This window comes from Metopolophium dirhodum, chromosome 3 (genome assembly GCF_019925205.1).
Source record: "Metopolophium dirhodum isolate CAU chromosome 3, ASM1992520v1, whole genome shotgun sequence".
In the NCBI taxonomy this organism is placed as follows: Eukaryota; Metazoa; Arthropoda; class Insecta; order Hemiptera; family Aphididae; genus Metopolophium; species Metopolophium dirhodum.
In genome coordinates, this window is record NC_083562.1 from 11315648 (window position 1) to 11334765 (window position 19118).

Here is a 19118-nt window from a genome sequence, read left to right on the forward strand (position 1 = left end):
GTCATTACTGATGGTGGAAAACGTGTGTGTATGTTTGGCAAGGATTTGCCACTAAGAACTCGAGTGGTCACTCATCCGGGAACTAATGGAACCGGCCGGTGCTTACTCTCAGATCATATTTCGTGACTGATTGCAACCATCGCGCCACGCCAAGCCACACATAAATAATATTATAATATGTGTTTATCACAGTTTACAGTAAGATTACCGTATAAGAGATCTCGCCCCCCTCCCACCACAAAACTGGAGGCCCCCGCATGAATTGCACACACAAAACTCTCGATAGTTGCACCGCTACGGCAAAACAGTACCTACAAGCCTGCTTTTCACTGTTCACATTTTTTTGCGCAAGCGAGTTGTTGTAAATTAAAAAAAATATATATATTAATAATATATGCGCAAACGAGTCTCCGCCGTGACGTAGACAACGCCTGAAATTAAGGTGACATATACCAGCTATAATGACGATAACTGATACGACGAGCGTGTCATGTACAGCTACACAATAATAATACATCACATACCCGTAATATATTATGGTGAACTCGTATATTATTATATGGGTACTGTGCGTCGTCTTAGGTACAATAATAACACATACGACGTATAGTTGTACGCGCATAATACGGTATTGAATACGGACCCTGCTGCAACACACACATTATATTATACGGTTTTTCAGCGTGCCATCGACGCGCCGCATTCATACACTGCAATCGTTTTTATTATTATTATTATTATTATTATTATGTACGCTAAGGTACGCTATATATAGGTACGCTCTATGGTAGGTGACGCTGTGCGTGTACCGTCGCATCCGCAGCCGACGCCACTGCTATATAGTCGCCGCCACTGCCGCCGCCGCCGTATTTTCACACGAACGATTTGTGTGTGTTTGTGTGTGTGTGTGTGTGTGTGTGTGTGTGTGTGTGTGTGTGTAATCGGTGTCCGGATAAGTTCGGTCGGGCGCCACCACACGTCATTCACCAACGTGACCCGTATGGGTCCACGGACGCAGACGCATTATATTATTGTATTATCGTTATTATTATTGTTGTTGTTGTTATTATTATTAGGTTTGTACATGGTGACAAGACTAGGAGGAAGGTTTTGCACTATAATGATATAATACATTCCACTGCTGCTTCTGCAACATGCAGGTATACCATACGTAGTAGGTAAGCGTCTGCTTGCGTTTTTTTAGCGTCGGATGTACACAATATGTTATTATATAGATACCTATTACCTACTATTGTGGTCGGTTTTTTCGTTTTTTTTTTTATTATTACCTTTATTGCGACCTGTTTGAAACCCGCAACGGCACACCATTTCAAAAGATCGCACAAACACACCCGTACGCAAGCACACAATATGTATAATACGGTTTTACTTTTTACTCTTTTTCAAAATCCGTTATTTCATGTATTTTTATTGTTAAGTAGTGAATCACTTACGCATCTTTATCGTTGTCATCGTTGTCGTTTAATTGTGTACAAATACATGCATAAATATATATTATATTTTATGTGTGTGTGTGTATGTGTGCGCTACACCACGTGGTAGTCATCGAGTCGATATAATAATTAACACGACCTTAGGCGCGTTTTATAACACATCAGGGTGTGATGTTATTATAGACGTCGCTATTTTCGTCCACTCGTACAACTCCTTACGTACTTTGAAACCTCGAAAAACTATATGATTACACGCTGTATGACTATTTAAGTATTATTCGACTCAGCCCTATTATTTTAATTTCACACTCATCTTATCACCGTTCTATTAGTGCGTTTGTCCACGTACACGCCCGCCTGGATCTACGCCTCCTCCTGCCTAAACATTAAACCGTTTTATTTAACTATTTGATTACCTATACCCTCTAATATAAATTAATGATTTCAAATTTTGTATTTAGGTTAACCAGAAAGTATACCGGGTATAAATTATGACGGTTACTGTTGTGACTTTCGCTTTTCTCATACGTTAATCATTTTCCAAGATCACACATCAAAAAAATTTGTTATCGACGGTGATACTAAACACTGAAAGTATTTATATATCATATGTATTCACTATTATATTTATGCGTTCGTATCAATATAATACATTGTACATTTGTTGTACCCTCCTATTATATTTTAATGATACATAATATAATATCGATCGAATAATGATTATTATTATTATTAACCGATTTCTTTTCCCCTATCGTACTCGGTTTCTCAGGTCCGGGTATCTTTTCGATCGTCGTTATTATACTATAATAATATATTATGTACTATTTAGTCTATACCTTTTACTCATACCGTGGTTGGGAATTATAGGGAAAACAAATTATTCTGCAACACCCGAGCTATTATATCAGTTAATTACACGCTTTCTATGCATTTAATTATGATCTTATGACTTTATAAATGTCTTAAACGTTGTTATCTAAGTCAACTTAGCAATCAGACAGGTATTATAATACAGCATATCTGCATATAGCGTTGACCTAGCTAAATAAAATAAAATAAAATATACTTATAATATTATGTAAATTAAAATGTATAAGTTATGTTTATGAATTTGTCTTGTCGGTGGACGGACAAATGCAACTATGAGAAAAATGCACTTGATTAGTTCTTTTATTATAATAAGTACCTATATACTTAATTGTAATTTGTAATCGCAATATTTTTAGTTATTTATTTGCTATTACTATTATTATATTATAAAACCGTACAATTAACAATGTAAATGTTGAGTAACTAAATTTTAACGTTCGACCACCCGGTTACATAATATAATAATGAGTATAATAAATATATCTTTACCTATACTAAATGTAATAAATTACCAAGTTCACGTAAAATTAAGGATTCAAATATGAATAATTTAATCAGTGTTTAGTGGTTTACAAGTATATATGAGACTGTTTGAGAATAATTCCTACATTTTATTTAAACGGGATAATAGCTGTAAGACTATCATTTGCTAACAGCATATTATTGATGTGTATTTATTTAAATAAATAAAACTTTAGATACTAGAGATAGTTTGATCAAATATTAATTTTAATACACCTTGGAGTGATAATAGTATAAGGATGTTGAATAAATTTAAGTAGGTCTCATAATTCATTGACAACAATAGTAAAAGTTAAAACTTCATTTTTATAACATTTTATGGTAAAACGAAATAAAACTTAATTAATTAAATTCCAAATAATTTATTTGATTGGGTGCCAAATTGGCTCAATATGCCATTTTAGTGTTGGATATATACTACGATATTTATAGTGAACACTTAAACAGTTTTATTCAAGTTGAATACTTTTTAATATGATTATTTCTCAATAAATGAATACTATTTTTTTTAAAAATGTACTATTATTGAAAAAATAATTTTTATAATAATCATTTATCTATTTGATTAATGTGATTTTTTTTTTTGTATTTATCCAAAAACACAATAAAAATATATATTTTATAACATGTACAAAACATAATATATTAGCTAGATTTGAACCGTAGAGTACTTATTATGGAATAGTATAATAATATATATATTGAATAATGATATATTATGCTTACAATGCATAGAACAGTACCTATGTATACACCGCATTATATAGTGTTATAACTTATAATCAATTTAGCAACAGTTTGTTCAATGAACGCAAAAAGCCGGAGAGGAGTCGACTGTTTTCATCAAACTGTAGTATGTAATAATATATTTTAAAATAGACATAGCAGATAAAATAAAATTTAATTTAAACTTACAATATTTATCTGTTTTATAGCCTCCCGATTGCTGTATTTTCTCGGTTTATTTATATAATATAGTGCGGCTGTTGACACGCGTACGTCTACAGGCTTGTGTTATTTTGCCAACTTTTAAATGAAAAATTATTCGATGAAAAAAAAAACCACCACGAGCATATGCGTTTCCGTTATCAATTATTTGGATATTTAAATTTCAATGGACTAAAACTTTAGTTTTAAAGTATGTATGAGCAACATTACTGTTATAGTTCAATATATTTTATTCCTGAACATATATATAAACGGTTTCGGTATTATTCGACGGTATAAAATTATATGTATAGGTACTTGTATGATAAAAGTACAATGTATACAAAAATACATTATATTATATTATCGTCAATAGAACGTATGAAAACCCATATAGAATGACTAGGTGACTAGACGACATAATATCGTGTATCTATCGAAAGAGGATACGAGACTAATATACTGTTGTATTAGACACACGACTAACTGCATTGAAAATTACCTAATCCGGTCTTGGAGGCGACTAGAAATTGGTCTGCCAAGGTAGCTATTAGTAATGGTTGATATTACTCTGCAGCGGGGCCAACGTTATTATTATATTATTATATTTTATATTATTTATAATATTATGTATGCATTTAATACATAAACGATAGTTTGATGAGTTATATCTTTTTTTTTTTTTCAGTTACCATGGGAAAATTTTTTTGAAATAATAACTTGTGCGAATTAATAATATACATTGAACGGCAATCGGTTAGATCACAGGATGTCCTTGAGGGATCGCTATATTGTATTATTAATAATACTCTGGGCGGGTGGCGGAGGCGGTGGCCGTTTATCAGCGTCAAACTGTTGAGTCAAAATCAATAATGTCAACTTACGTATTATTATAAATTATAGATATATATATAAGGTATAGTAATCTACAGGTTCCTCGATTTGCGTTGATTTGCGTTCCAGGTAAATATGACTCGCGAACACCATACTGGTGTATATTATTATTATTATTATTATTATTATATTACAATATTGAATACGTATATTATTATTATATGCATACACGCTCACATAAAATGGCCGAAGGTTTTATGTAAATGCATGTATACGTATAAAATATATTATTGTATATAGTATGTGTGTGTGTGTGTGAAGCACGCATTTATATCAAGATCGTTATTCGACCAATGAAAACGGTTTCATGCACGACCGGCTCCGGCAGAAAAAAATAGATAAAGGATACCAATCTCCACTTGTACCGTGGTTGGTGCAGGTTAGATCCTGAACCCGGCGAGTGTTCTCCGAGGACGATTCAAACCTTAAAATGTTTTCCGACCGTAAATACTGGAGTTCAAAAACGGAACCACCCATACCGTTCGATAACCCGTGGTTGTCGGCACTTGCCGCAATTTTATGCCGAACAAATTGGTGTAATCGCTGTATTATAATATATACGTATGTATATCATAATAGGTTCCATATAGTTCGACACTTCGTAGTCCATAATATGTCAATATTATTATATTCCTACGAAAAAAAAAAACAACTTTCACTGAGCATTCGAATATAATATATTTCAAACGGATAGATCCATACATTTAGGCGACGATTGTTTCAAAAAATAAAAAACGCGATCATGTGTAGTCATCAACGTAGATGTAATTATTATACTCGTACTATACGAGTTACGACGTACGAAATTGTGGTCTCATACGAATATCGTTTAGCAACGGCGAGAGATTGCCGAGGGAATACGACTTGCGTACCATAATACGAATCACGATGGCCATCGCGGGTGGTTTTGCTGCAGTGTATAACAATATAACAATATAATAAATAATTGTGCGTATTGTTCGAATATCGACGATGAAACACATTTGCATTAAATATTTCGAACCGATACGGTTTTTTTTTTTTTTTTTTTTATCATTAATTACATTATATATTATAAAGACGAGCCAATGCGTTTAACGTTTAAATGGCGTGTGTGGTTTAAACGAGATTGCAAAATGCATTTTATACCTATATATTATATATATACCTATCTACGTTATCCACCGCGCGGTAACGAGTCGATAGAAAAACATACACATTATAACCATATTATATTATAAAGAGTATAAAGAATTTAGCATTCATATTATGGGCGCATATAATATTATTATAATAGCAACGTTCAATTATTGTTGGTCTTTAAACTGCAGCGGTCTGCGATTACGAGAAAATCTTCGACGGCTCGTTCCAAATAGAATGGATTTAGAGTGCACTTCATGCACTGCACATACGTAACACAATGAACGCAATGTTACAATATGCAACATTTCTTTATCCTTTCTATTGAGTTTTATACTTTTTATAAACCTTATTCTTACCTGAAAATATCTTAAAACCGTTCTTGTTATATTATTTACGGATCGGAATGCGAATCCGTTTTTGTCCCATTGCGGTCTTACCTTGCGTTTGAAAAATATTGTTTCCACTCGGCGATTATAATTACAAACAATAACTACTGAATGTTCATTAACGGTTTACTATTCAACTCGTGACATCTATAATAATAAATATTTTATTCATATTATATTGTGTAAAAAATGGAAACACACTTTTGAGCAAAATTGATATTGCATGAATATGTCTAAGAGTCTAGACGAAAATAATAGCTATACAAACACTGAATGTCAATTAAAAACCATTGAAGGTGATAATAGTAATATTATATAAGAACCGTCTGGTTATGACTATGTCGCAACGTTGAGGAAAAAACACTCAATAATTCATGATATTTATAAAAATATATATACAAAGGAACGTACCTATTATAGACTAATGCGGAATGGTTTAAGAGAGAACGAGAAAGTCTAATACAGAAGAGTTTCAACTTAGTTAATTGATTTTCACTAAACACAACTAACCAGTTCTGTATTTTAATTCAAACAATAATTTTAACTTCAATATAGAGTATATGCGTATTTTGGAATATAAACAATTACGCAAATTTTTTTCCTAATTTTATAAAAAAATATCTTACTTGTTTAAGTTGCTACTATTTTGTCATCCTCGTTATGAGCTTTATTTTATAACCGTCTATTATACTCTACGTAATTTCAAAACCACCAAGAAAAATATATTTAAAGTTGTATTAAATCACATTGCTTATCGCGTAAGTTATTTGTAAAGTTTATAATATAGGTAAGTATAGTAAAAACGGGACGTTAGACTCGGATACGGATGCGGATGTTTCTTTTTTTTATTTGTGTTCAACTAATAGAATCAATCGATATAGGGTAGCAAAAAATATATGGATTACTTTTAAGGCAGTGAAAACCCATTTAAAACTAAAATTATGTTATAATATGATCATGATGTATTGTAGGTAATAATTTATTGTTAGTGTTATACAATTAAATTCTTACATAAATATCTGTCATACCTAAACGGTATATTTACTATGATGTCAATTTTCAAATGAAAAGTAAACCGTTAGTGGACTAGTTTTACCAGTTAGTATTATACTATTATATACCATCATGATCATATTTATTATGTTTACGCGTATATACATACTTATATAAAAGGTTTTTTTTTTCAAAAATAATGATCAAGTTTAAGTATACTGAGTATTCTACGAATAAATGACAATTTAAGACTATTAACATCTATATACTTGATGCTTAATGGAGAGTAGGTATAGCGGAGTTACATCACTTCCTAGTTTCTTCCATCCCACCATGATACCATTAGTTTTACGGATGAGACTGGTGTATAAATGCATCTAATACTATATTAAACGACTCTAAAATTATATATGATCATACTTTAACACTCTTATACTCACTCGAAGATAACAATTTGAAAAAACAAAAACATCCATGTTATGCAGATAACCAAAATGTGTACCTAATATCATGTGGCGTAAATAATCAATTTTAATGATATAATAGTATGATACATGAAATATTAACCGTCTGTAGAAACCGTTGCCAATAAAATTATATTCAATATCTTCTGTTTTTTTTTTTTAAATAACATATTATATATCAGTTTATAATCTGAACATTATATATAATAATAAGTGCAATAATTGCGATGTGTAAAAATATGTTGGAATAGTCTGCAGGACCTGCAGACAAGGGAATTCGTCCAGATGAGGCACTTCTAATTCTATACCTCTCCGTCCCAAATAAACAAATGTACATTATAATAATATACCTATCAGTTATTTAAGATTTCAAAATTTGCGTACATTAACATTGTTCAGTATACTTGATAACAAAAATAATTAATAAATAAATAAAAATAATATTCAATCCATAAATTATGATCATAATATTAGAATGTAACAGTGGTGTGCTTACGATTGATAACCATTTCACCTACCCCACACTGGGCGGCCCCCTTTTCGGCCAAAATGTACCCTTCTCTTTTCGGTCAGTGTCACTTTTCGGCCAAAACTTACGGCTAATACTACAGTTTTCTTTAAAATTTACAATTATAACAACTGAACTTAAGAATTATTATAATTAATTAAATATGATTGTATCCAAAAATGTGATTTTTTAACATAATTACCTACAACTGTGTGAAAAAATAAAAAAAATAAAAAAATTGGCAATAAACTGTTATAACACATTACATTAATCGAATAAAAATGAATATAGCCTTATATAATACATATATAATAATAATTATGGTAATAAAATATGCATTCATGATTATGTCCAAAATTGCATATAATATCTGTTTTGACTTCATTAATAAGGACGGTTGTTTTAATTGTAAATATTAAAAAAAAAACTGTAGGTATTGGCCGAAAAGAGAAGGGTACATTTTGGCCGAAAACGGTGACGCCTCCTACACCAGAGCCTCTTTACACTTAAATAATTAAATAAATGTTTTTATCATTTATTTAATTAAAGAAAGTTTATTATTCTGTGAGTTTTTTACGACTAACCAACAACGAAATTCCAATAGAAAATTTTTCTTTAAAATGGTCATTTTTAAGTGATTCTCGGAGTGTCGAGAGGGAGATTTTTGTAATCACCGCACTGACCGCAACTCCGCGGACGACTGCGGTGCGCGATATGAAACGTCCGCCACCACGAATCTCCGTGGAATTTCACAACAATACACCTCGTATACTTGCAGTTATTATTGTACGTCGTTTAGGTGTACATTGCGTAGTTTTCCTCCTGTAACAATATTAGGTATAGGTACGCGAGTAGTTTTCCCGGACTGCCGCGTCGGGACGATAGAAACCGGTGAAAAGCCATCGGTGGAAATCGGGCGGATCGCGAACCGGCGGCGCGGAGGACCGGTGGAGAAAAACGCGCGGACCGACGGCGGCGGCGGACGGGAGACGCGCACGCGCCCGGTGCCGATTGCACGTGTGCGATCGGGCGCCGCGCCGCGCCGGTACGACCCACTGGCTGGCCGGCCGGGCGCGGCGGCCGCATAGGTGGTAGTAGCTTCGTGTACAGCGTGGCGCGCGCATCCACACACACATCGCACCATAATCGCGATATTATTATCGTCGTCGCCGTCGTCGTCGTCGTCGTCGTCGTGTTATCGCGCGAAATTTAATAGAATTTCATAACGGCCGCGAGTCCGTCACAGTGTGATCTGAACGGCGACACGACGTGTCCGTCCCGCGCGACACAGCGCCCAGCACGCGTAAAACCGAATTTCCTGTGAAAAACCATATTTTTTGAAAAAATAATTTTCCGAATCGAAAAATTGTCGACCAGTCGCCCGCGTGTCACGAACCTATGGTGATAAAATAATAACATTTCATTTCACGATACGTCCGACGTCGGTTGTACCTACGACTTAATAATATTATAAAAATTATCATACGCATATTATTATAACCTTATCGTCGCATTGCGATCACCGTGTCTTTCGTGCTAAAAAAAAAAATTAATTGTTAGTGTCGTTTTTTTTTTCCTAATTATACATTTTTTTTTTTTTACCAGTGTAACAATTATAATTTTTTTTTATCCACAAGCCTCGAACGATATCATTATTGTATTAAAATATAATTTCTATAAATATAAAGTGATTTTTTTTTTTTGTAAACCAAACGATTTTTAATAAATTATTTTTTTTACGCGAAAATATTTTTGTCAGTGTTTTGTGATTTTTTGTTAATTTATTCATTCGTTTTCTTACTATATTTTGTATGTATAATAAAGTGTATTTTAATCATAATAATTTATTTGAACTTCATTAATATATTAAAATATTCTTTATCCAGAATTTCACAACAATCCGTACAAGGTAAGATTTGTCATTTATTTATCAGGCATTATTATTATTTCAAAATTTTACGTAAATGCGTTTTCACCGTTCATACTCGTTAAATTATGTATAAATGTGTAATATAATATTTCCAGTGGTTTATACTATATAATTACAAAAAATAATATCGCATTGGTTTTCTTTAGTGCCTAAAAAGTGTAATTAAAACTAGTAATGCATTATATTAATTTTAAATATGTCTCTTCATCCGAAAGTTCAGCTTTTAAATATAGATAGACTTGGGAAGTTTCGTTTAATATCAGGCCCATACGTGATCCTATTGTATTATTGCGATAATACAACCGTTAATCTTTCCGAAAACCCGATGATTATAATCATATAGGTACCTAGTCATAATATAATATTATAGTATAGTTTAAAATAATCGTAAAACGACTAAGGTGTAGTTAAAACTGAAAAATCGGAAACAAATAATTATCCCAACTAGTTTTTTTAAAATGTAATCTGTTACTTCGGTGAAACAAAAAAAATTATCACTCGATATCTAACAAATAATATCATATTAAACCCAAGTGCGTTAAATGTGCGGAAAAAATTAATATTTCGTTAAACACGCTATAATATAGGTACCTCTATACGTGTATGGACGTATATATAAAATGCGTTTAATGCAACTCTGTAGTCGCCGGTGTGTATGCAATAAAAAATAAAAGAGTTAAATGACTGCAAAGTACATGTGGTCCCAATTCCAATGACCGATTCGAAAGCTATTCGAAATACCGGTTCGCTGTGTCTGCACGTCTGGTGTGGAAAGCGATAATTACGACCTTTTATTATTTTAGAATGAAAAAGTTTAATAAACGAACCGAAAAAAAAACGTTAATTAATCATTAAAAAATGTTGTCGGTGATATTATAATATCCATACGACACGCGATATGATTGAGATATCTACCGCCGGATGTCCTCAAATGTTTTATCTATAAGGTATAATATTATAATAATAGATCAAAGTAAAACATATTTTATGCATTTTCGACGACTGATCGAAAATTGTATGTAAATATTTTGATCTTGTAGGTATTAGTATACATAAGAATAATATATAGTATTATAGTATGTATAATGTATATAATTTATTTTTTTATAATATTATTTGTTTAATTTTTTTATAACTTTTTTAGGTAAATACTATGATGAGTTATTTTGTTAAAAAAAATCAATTAATATAAATAAAATCCATAGAATTTTTTTTGTTTTGTTAATTAAATTTACACACTATAAAATATTAAAATATCAGATTTAATATAATATGAACGTATTTTTTTTTGTTATTGCGTTAGTGAATATCTACATTTTCAATTGTAATAATTTATTATAGATACAAATATGGTTTATTTTTCGTTATAATGTATAGGTATAAATTATCATTGTCGTTATAGAAGTTGTAATATTTAATAAATAAAATAAATCAATAAATAGAGTTGGTTAATTTTTTTTTAACTTTAATTTTAATTTTAAAACGTTAATTTAATATTTAGTTTAGTGTATAAGCTATTATAATATTATAATAATGCTTTATGCAGGTCTTATTCCGGTCTAAATCGACTATACCCAGATTCCTCCAACAATATTAATAAATAATAATAATAATATTTCGACGGAGTGACAAAATAACCCACTCGATACCTTTTTGAAACGAATAATAAATTTCCATTGCAACAATAATAATAATAACAACATAATGGGGCTACTCTTTACGCACACGCGGTTAATGTGCGCGGTCGAGGATTAGGACCCGACGGTGAATTTTTTTCGTCCGATTGTCTGTTATGTTTGTTTGTTCGACGGTTTGTTTGAATAGTGAACACATTATAATATGGCGTACTACGTTTAAGTACGTACGTGCGGTAGCGAAAATAAACGATTCACACACGTACCACGGTAATAGCCGATCGGGCTACCCCGCGAGTCATGTGTACTGTGGACAAAACTTTGAATCCTCCCGAACAAATCGTTAAAAATGCTGTGCTGCTGTATAAGATCATAGAGAAGGTATGCCATGGGATGATTTAGAGTTTGGTTTTTGAAGGACATTTATAGGTCTCAAACAGTTTTTAGATGCGTAGGTATTTTAATATGACTGTAACTTTTTAAATGTTTTTTTTAGTCTCGGGGTATACAGCTGGAGTCGTACGGGCATGACTACAATATAATTTATTGTTAGCCGATACTCAGTTGGGTTCCAAAAAGCCCAATCCTAATCGAATTGTACGAGCGTCGTGCATAATTTAATAGTATATAGGTACAGTTTTTACGAATTCATAAAAAGAATTATCTACCTTCCCACCCGATACTAAGTCTTGGTCAAACGACAAAATTTTTTTGACACAATCACACATTATTAAGTACAATATTTTGGTTTGCTCGCGATGTGAACAGCCGCCGTCTCAGGAGTGTGACTCATGTAGGAGTTCCTCTGAAAACGATGCGAAAACGGCCGTTAGTTAAATGTACATTAAAAATGTTGAACGACGTACAATACCTGATCCAGCGCTTGTTCATTTGTGTACGCTCGTGGTATACCAGCTGTCTCGATATTTTGTACCAAATATCAAATTAATTTAAATTTCAGACAGCCCCGTAATCATTATAATGTAATATTATAGTCAGTGACAATATTTGATAAATCATAAATAGCATATTATCACGATCACAGCAGTACAGCACTCACGGAATTCAGTGCTTTATTTCTTTCGTCGTTACTAAAAATCAATGGTGTTCCGTTTTGGGTTACTGGCGCCGGATTTTGTGTAATACGGTCGCCAACCTATATTCCGGATATAGTGTACCATTCAGTACAGGTGACTATAGGACTCGTATAGTACCTAGTAGAATAATATCTGAATCACAAGGCGTATAAATCTGTAAAAATTATATTATAAAGCTAAGGGAATGTTTTAATCGCGTATAGAGCTTACACATGCATTTTCCTATTAGGCTCACGAAAATTGAATAGGTTTTTGTTTGTTCATGTACCTAAAGGGTTGCCATTAGTTACAGAAATACAATTTTTTTTTAAGTTGGTATATGGACTATCCGACCTGCCATGCGTATTGTTATGTGATTTTTTTTAAATAAATGAAAACAGTATTTAATTTATTGTTTGTTATTTAATTAATATATACAACAAAATACAAAATCCCCATGTTTGTAGCTTGTAGACTAAAAAATACTCGTTCGATTTTGACAAAAGATTTAGTGATTAATCTTGCAAATACCAAAATAGTTTAAGCCGGATTCACAGCTACGTCGGTTGTCATGTCGTGCGAGGGTGTGGTAACTTACCAACTATATGGTTACAACTGGAAACCAATAGGGCTTAAAAGTTGAGGTGAAGTAAATTTTTGGTATACACTCGGTTGCAACTTGGTTATTACATGATACCAAAAAAGTAAATACAATACGATTTGATCGACATGACACGACACACGACGTAGCTGTGAATCCGTCTTTACATACTATAAACGATTACCCAGAAAATATCGCGAATATCCACTACGTGAACCATATGCCGGTCGGCAGTCCCCTTGACCGTGGTAACATTTAATGACCGTGGTACATTTATTCTGTTCATTTGGTATATTTGCAATCGGGTAACCGTATTAGTGCGCAGAAAACCGGGTTGCCTGCGCTGGCATTTTCCTCCACGTTAGGTTAGGTTTTAAGGTTTATTTTTTTAGGTTTTTTATGCTGTTCGAACGGTTTTTGCGTCGTTGTCATCTCGTGCGATCTCGTGTCCGATCAATACTAATCAAAAATATAGTTATTTAATTAGTAATAATATTATTATGGTATCATCTGAAGCGTCGCTCGCAGAGCTTTTTTATACACGGAATATAATAATGGTGCATCATAATATATTCTAGTAGTACCAATAATTTTAAATGATGCGACAATGTGCAGGCCACAAGTGCCCGTTTTCCGTCAATACGTTTAATATAATATGTTCAATAAAAATGTAGGACAGCGTATAATAACCCGTGATTCGGTATTGAACTTCGACTGCTGTGCCTTCGCTGAAAACTTGTATTGTCAGTCCGCCTTCAACTGTTTCCTAATATTGCGTGCTTGGCCGTGAACTTTTTTTCTCGATTTCGTACGACCACAAAGGTGCATCACTCCATCGTTTGAAGCCAATTTTATAAATCCACGAGCACACACACTGCAGTGGTCTGAAATATAATCCTCAAGTCAATTAATATACAAACGAAAATACTTACTCGTTGTTGACGACCCGTACAAGATGATAATATAAATAAGACGTCTAATGGAAATAATAGTACGCTGTAATCGCATTACATTAAGAAGGCTAATTACCAACAAATTGTGATTGCCTATCGTACCGAGACCGTTAAGTGGCGGTAACTAAATAGTTGGGTACAATAATAGTTATTATAACCGACCGGTCGGCGAGGACGATATTTTGATATCTAAAACGAAGAATCGCGTTTTCCGTATCGTCTTCGACCATATACGCTTTTTACATTACCGCGTCGTTTCCGTGTTGCATACGATACCAGTAACCACGAAAACTTTAGACATAAACCCTCAGGAATACCGATAACATTTATTTTAATTTCCTACTCTGAGACCGTCCAGCGTATTATAACATAATATACAACCGAAGATAGTAATAATTTTATATGTTTGCAGTGCATTGGATTATTCGGATTGGTTTTAATACTATTATGTTATATACTATATTATAATATTATACAAATTACAAATATTTTATGCTTTCGTATTTTATATACATAATATATTATAATATACTTGCTCGCTATACGCTTTACTTACTAAAGTCATTGTATGTGTGTATGTATATATATGTACTATTGTGGCTATTATTATAATATCGCGTTTATACAATTCATATATTATATATTATATTATTACGTACATACGTATTGTAGGTTAGGTACACCCATCATAATAATATTGTCGTACGCATATAAGAAAACTCCGAGCTCGGCCACCGCGGTCGTGGAAAATTATGGCAGCAGCTCCAGCGTCAGTCCGTCTTCGGATAAGTTTTCCAAAGGGGTTGGTCCGTCTGGCTGTATAATAATATAATAATATCGTCGCGTATTTATTTGTTCGTCAGTTCGGCGGTCGACCCCAGACGTCTCGGGGCTTAAACGATTTACGAAATAAAAATATTGTGACCTGTTTTCGCCGTCCAAATGTTAATTTATATATATATATGGTCGTTACGTTTACCGCGGTAATATATTATGCACTAAATTATATATAATATTATGATGTACCTATATAATGTACGTACGAATAATATTATTGCGTCTGCGTCGACGACAGATTTATAGCGATCGTGCGGTTGTTTTTAGTCGATTTTTATATTGGCGTCGTCGTCCAAAAATATTGCACATGAAACCGATTTCTCGCTACAATAATAATATATAATAATTACTAAATACATACACAGCAATACACAATATGTATACGTTTATGTAGGTACTACCCCCGTTACGATAATATCGTGTTATGTCGTCAATATATTTCAACGCCATTTGGGACAGCTTAATGCTTTACCCTGCTGCACATTTCCGCGTTACACATTATAAGACTATTCGATTTATATATAGCAGCCAGGGAGTTAAATTCTCTACTTTGCGATGCGTACACGAGCAATAATACAATATATAAATAAAATGTACGTACAACAGTATATATACAATCATTGCAGTTTAGGTTTACGCTCATCAATTATACGGTGGAGTGCAACATTGTTTTCAACATTATTATCGTTTGGACAAAAGCAATTTCAAATAAACTCTTTTGTTTCTTTTATACAGGGTGTCTATCGTCGCGTTTGTACCGGTTAATATAACTTGTTAGCACTAAATCTATCATGATTTTGAACAATACGGAATTTGTTATTGGTTAATATTGTATTATGTAGCCGTGCTTTCTTTAGACATAAATTCCATTTCTCTACATCGACTACGAAATAAAATTATATTCAGTTTTCTAAGAAATGGTTCCCGGACACCCCTACTGTATGAGAAATCCACAGCCATTATTATACCTAGTTGATGGGTAGTAGCCAGTAGGTATTTTTTTAGTTTACCTCAACTTAAAATAATAAAGCTAGCATAATAGTGATAACAGCATTATGATGTTCATTATATATACGCATACTGTTATAAACAGTAAATGGAATGTATGGAATGAATTTGTAAGTATACAACATTATACTGTCTTACTCATATGTGTAGTTGTAAGCATATAATATTTGTTTTCCTGAAATTTTTGTGCATTAATCATTCGGTCGAATGGCACGCATATTGCAAATAGTATACCGCACGTGGCAAATAGGTTATATATACAGTGGGTCACTATAATATACTATTCATTGTTATTATACAGAAAGCAGTATTTATGGGGATGTGTAGGAGGTTTCCGCCCATTTACGGAATTGAATATATATGCCGATACATTTTCTGAAACTTACAAAGGAAAAAAAATTGATAAAATATTGATGAAAACAATTGTTTTGGAAGCAGATATGTATCAAATGGTGTTGATAAAATATTTAATAAAAATGACAATTATTAACATAAAATATAGTTTCGGAATCTGTTAATCTTGGCCGTGTTTTCAATGGTTTTCTTATTTACGAGTGATTTTACTTGGAATTTTCTGGTGGGGAGAGGGGGGGGGCTAGCATTATCATAAAAATTGGCCCACACCTCCCCGATCATTGTTTAAATAGTATACAGATTTACATATAATTCCATTTAAAATGGGACGAGAACGTTGAAATTAATTTTTTTAATGATCCCCAATGTCCATCTATGTCGCAGTTATTTATTCGACCAGATGTAGTGATCGATGAGTAAGGAAAAAATATGCAACTGATTACAATATATACGTGTGGCATATTGCAGGCGGCTTAATGCGACTTTGACAAATCATTATAATATTATATTATGTTATATTTATTATTTTATTTTATAAAAGTTGGTACCTAATTCGGGTATATATTATACGATCATCATAAACATCTCGGAAAGACATCTCAAATCGTAATTAGTGGGAAGTTGCGTCCGGACAATATTGCATAAAAAAAAGGTCGTAACTAACTTGTCTACTGTTTTCTTACCGGCCAATGAGGAGGTGCAGTCAGGGTTAGGGAGACGCGTGGTGTTGAGTTCAGCAGTTCGGATAAAATATTCTGCTGCAATACCACGTTTTTTCTAGTGAAATCTTTACAGAAATTACTATGAGTCACTTCGCTTTTTATAACCAAAATCCTGAAAAAAAAAACTAAATTATTTTACCATTGCGTAATGTATAATAATATTAACCGTAGAACGGTTCGAGTCAATCGCGCTTAGGTGGGTGTATACGTTATAATATAATAATTTACATTATCTTAACCCACCACAGCAGAGGATGTGGTTTTTTTCAAAATATAGCCGTTGTCGATTTATCGTCTGTATATACATTATACACGTCATACTTAATACAATATTATTACAATAAAAACGTACGATATAACGTCGACGGCAGACGGGCGCGTTCCGACGGTTACGTATTATTTAGAGTAGTCACACTACAATTATTTATGTGATCCAATATTATTATTATTATTATTATTATTATTATGTACTATCGAGAATGTGCACCGTCGGTGTGTCGTCTACACGTATAATATGATTGTGACGGGCTCGTGTGACAAGGCGAGCGGTCGCGTAATAATTTATAGTATTATTGTATTTATTATTTAATCGTCGACGAATATATTTGACTAAACCGTTTTTCGAGTGAGTGTTTTTTTCCCGTTTCACACGCCGAGTGCGGTGTCAGTCAGTCAATCGTCGTCGACGTCGATTTTATTATTTCGACAATCGTAGGCCGCGCGGACGATCGCCGTTGACACGCGGCCCGGCCAACAAATTGATAGCTGTTTAAATACGTACTATTTTTTTGTATTTTGTATTTTTTTTTTTTTTTTTTTTGGACACATTTGGTGAAGAACAAATGGACTCTGCAACGCGTCGCTGCACGTGTGATGGTGTTTAAAACGTTAACATTTAAAACTATACACACATAATTAATAATAATATTATAATGGATCGTGGTCAATCGAAATCAAGTCAAGCGCGTGACGAAGATATTATATTATTATTGTGAAATAATTATTATTCGACGGTATAGGTATTATAGGCATGCCTACTCCTACCTTGATATTCGACAAGCGAAATAAAAAATTCTTTATTAAATTTTATAATAATAATATTATTATGTAACGTGTGTTTTTTTCCTGCTCACATTGAAATATTACTATACATTTCGCTCTTCAGATAAAATTCGCGATTCGGATTGATAATAATCACATTATAAACGCCACGCGTACGATCTCTGCACCATATATATATTATAATTATTATGATAGTAGCTATTATGGTACCCACGTGTGTAACGATCTAAACCGCCAAGTCGGTATATATATTATCATATACATAATAGTATAATGAATACGACGACGGTGATATTATACGGTGTTCCGACGACCGCCGTAAAATATCGTATTTTGATTTCTAGTGTTTAGCGATTCGATCGAAAAATGTTAGTTGCTATATAAACTATATGATAAAATTATTGTCGTAAAAATATTTTCACGCCGTCGATCGTGTGGCGACCAATTTTTGAACCCGAATTTGCAGCCGGTCCGAATCGCATGAGATTTCCGAATGTTTCGATCGTTCGCTCGCTCGCGCACCTTCCGATCCGACAAATCGCACGCGATTAAATCGGCGGCTGCCAGTTAATTGTCGTGTACATAATACGCATATTATAGTATGCGGGTACTAACGAGTCTGGCGAATAACCAAAAGATTCCTGCAATGTCTTCCACACGGTGGTTTTCGATTGTCGAGACGATATCCGTAATGACATATCATATATTTATACAGCCGCTGCAGGTATCCACCCTAAAAGTTGTGACCCAGAAATCGTCAAATCCCACGTCGCTGAAAAATGTATTCGCAATCCGAGT

General features: G+C 33.0%; 1 protein-coding gene across 1 annotated transcript in view; it reads left to right on the forward strand.

Annotated features, from left to right (window-relative positions):
* The first annotated feature begins 9219 nt into the window (after positions 1-9219).
* The window catches only part of LOC132942114 (BMP-binding endothelial regulator protein-like), a 73164-nt gene continuing 63265 nt past the window's right edge, over positions 9220-19118 (forward strand). Inside the window, 1 exon segment of the mRNA XM_061010424.1 lies at positions 9220-10052. The gene's annotated coding sequence lies outside the window, so the exon portion shown is untranslated.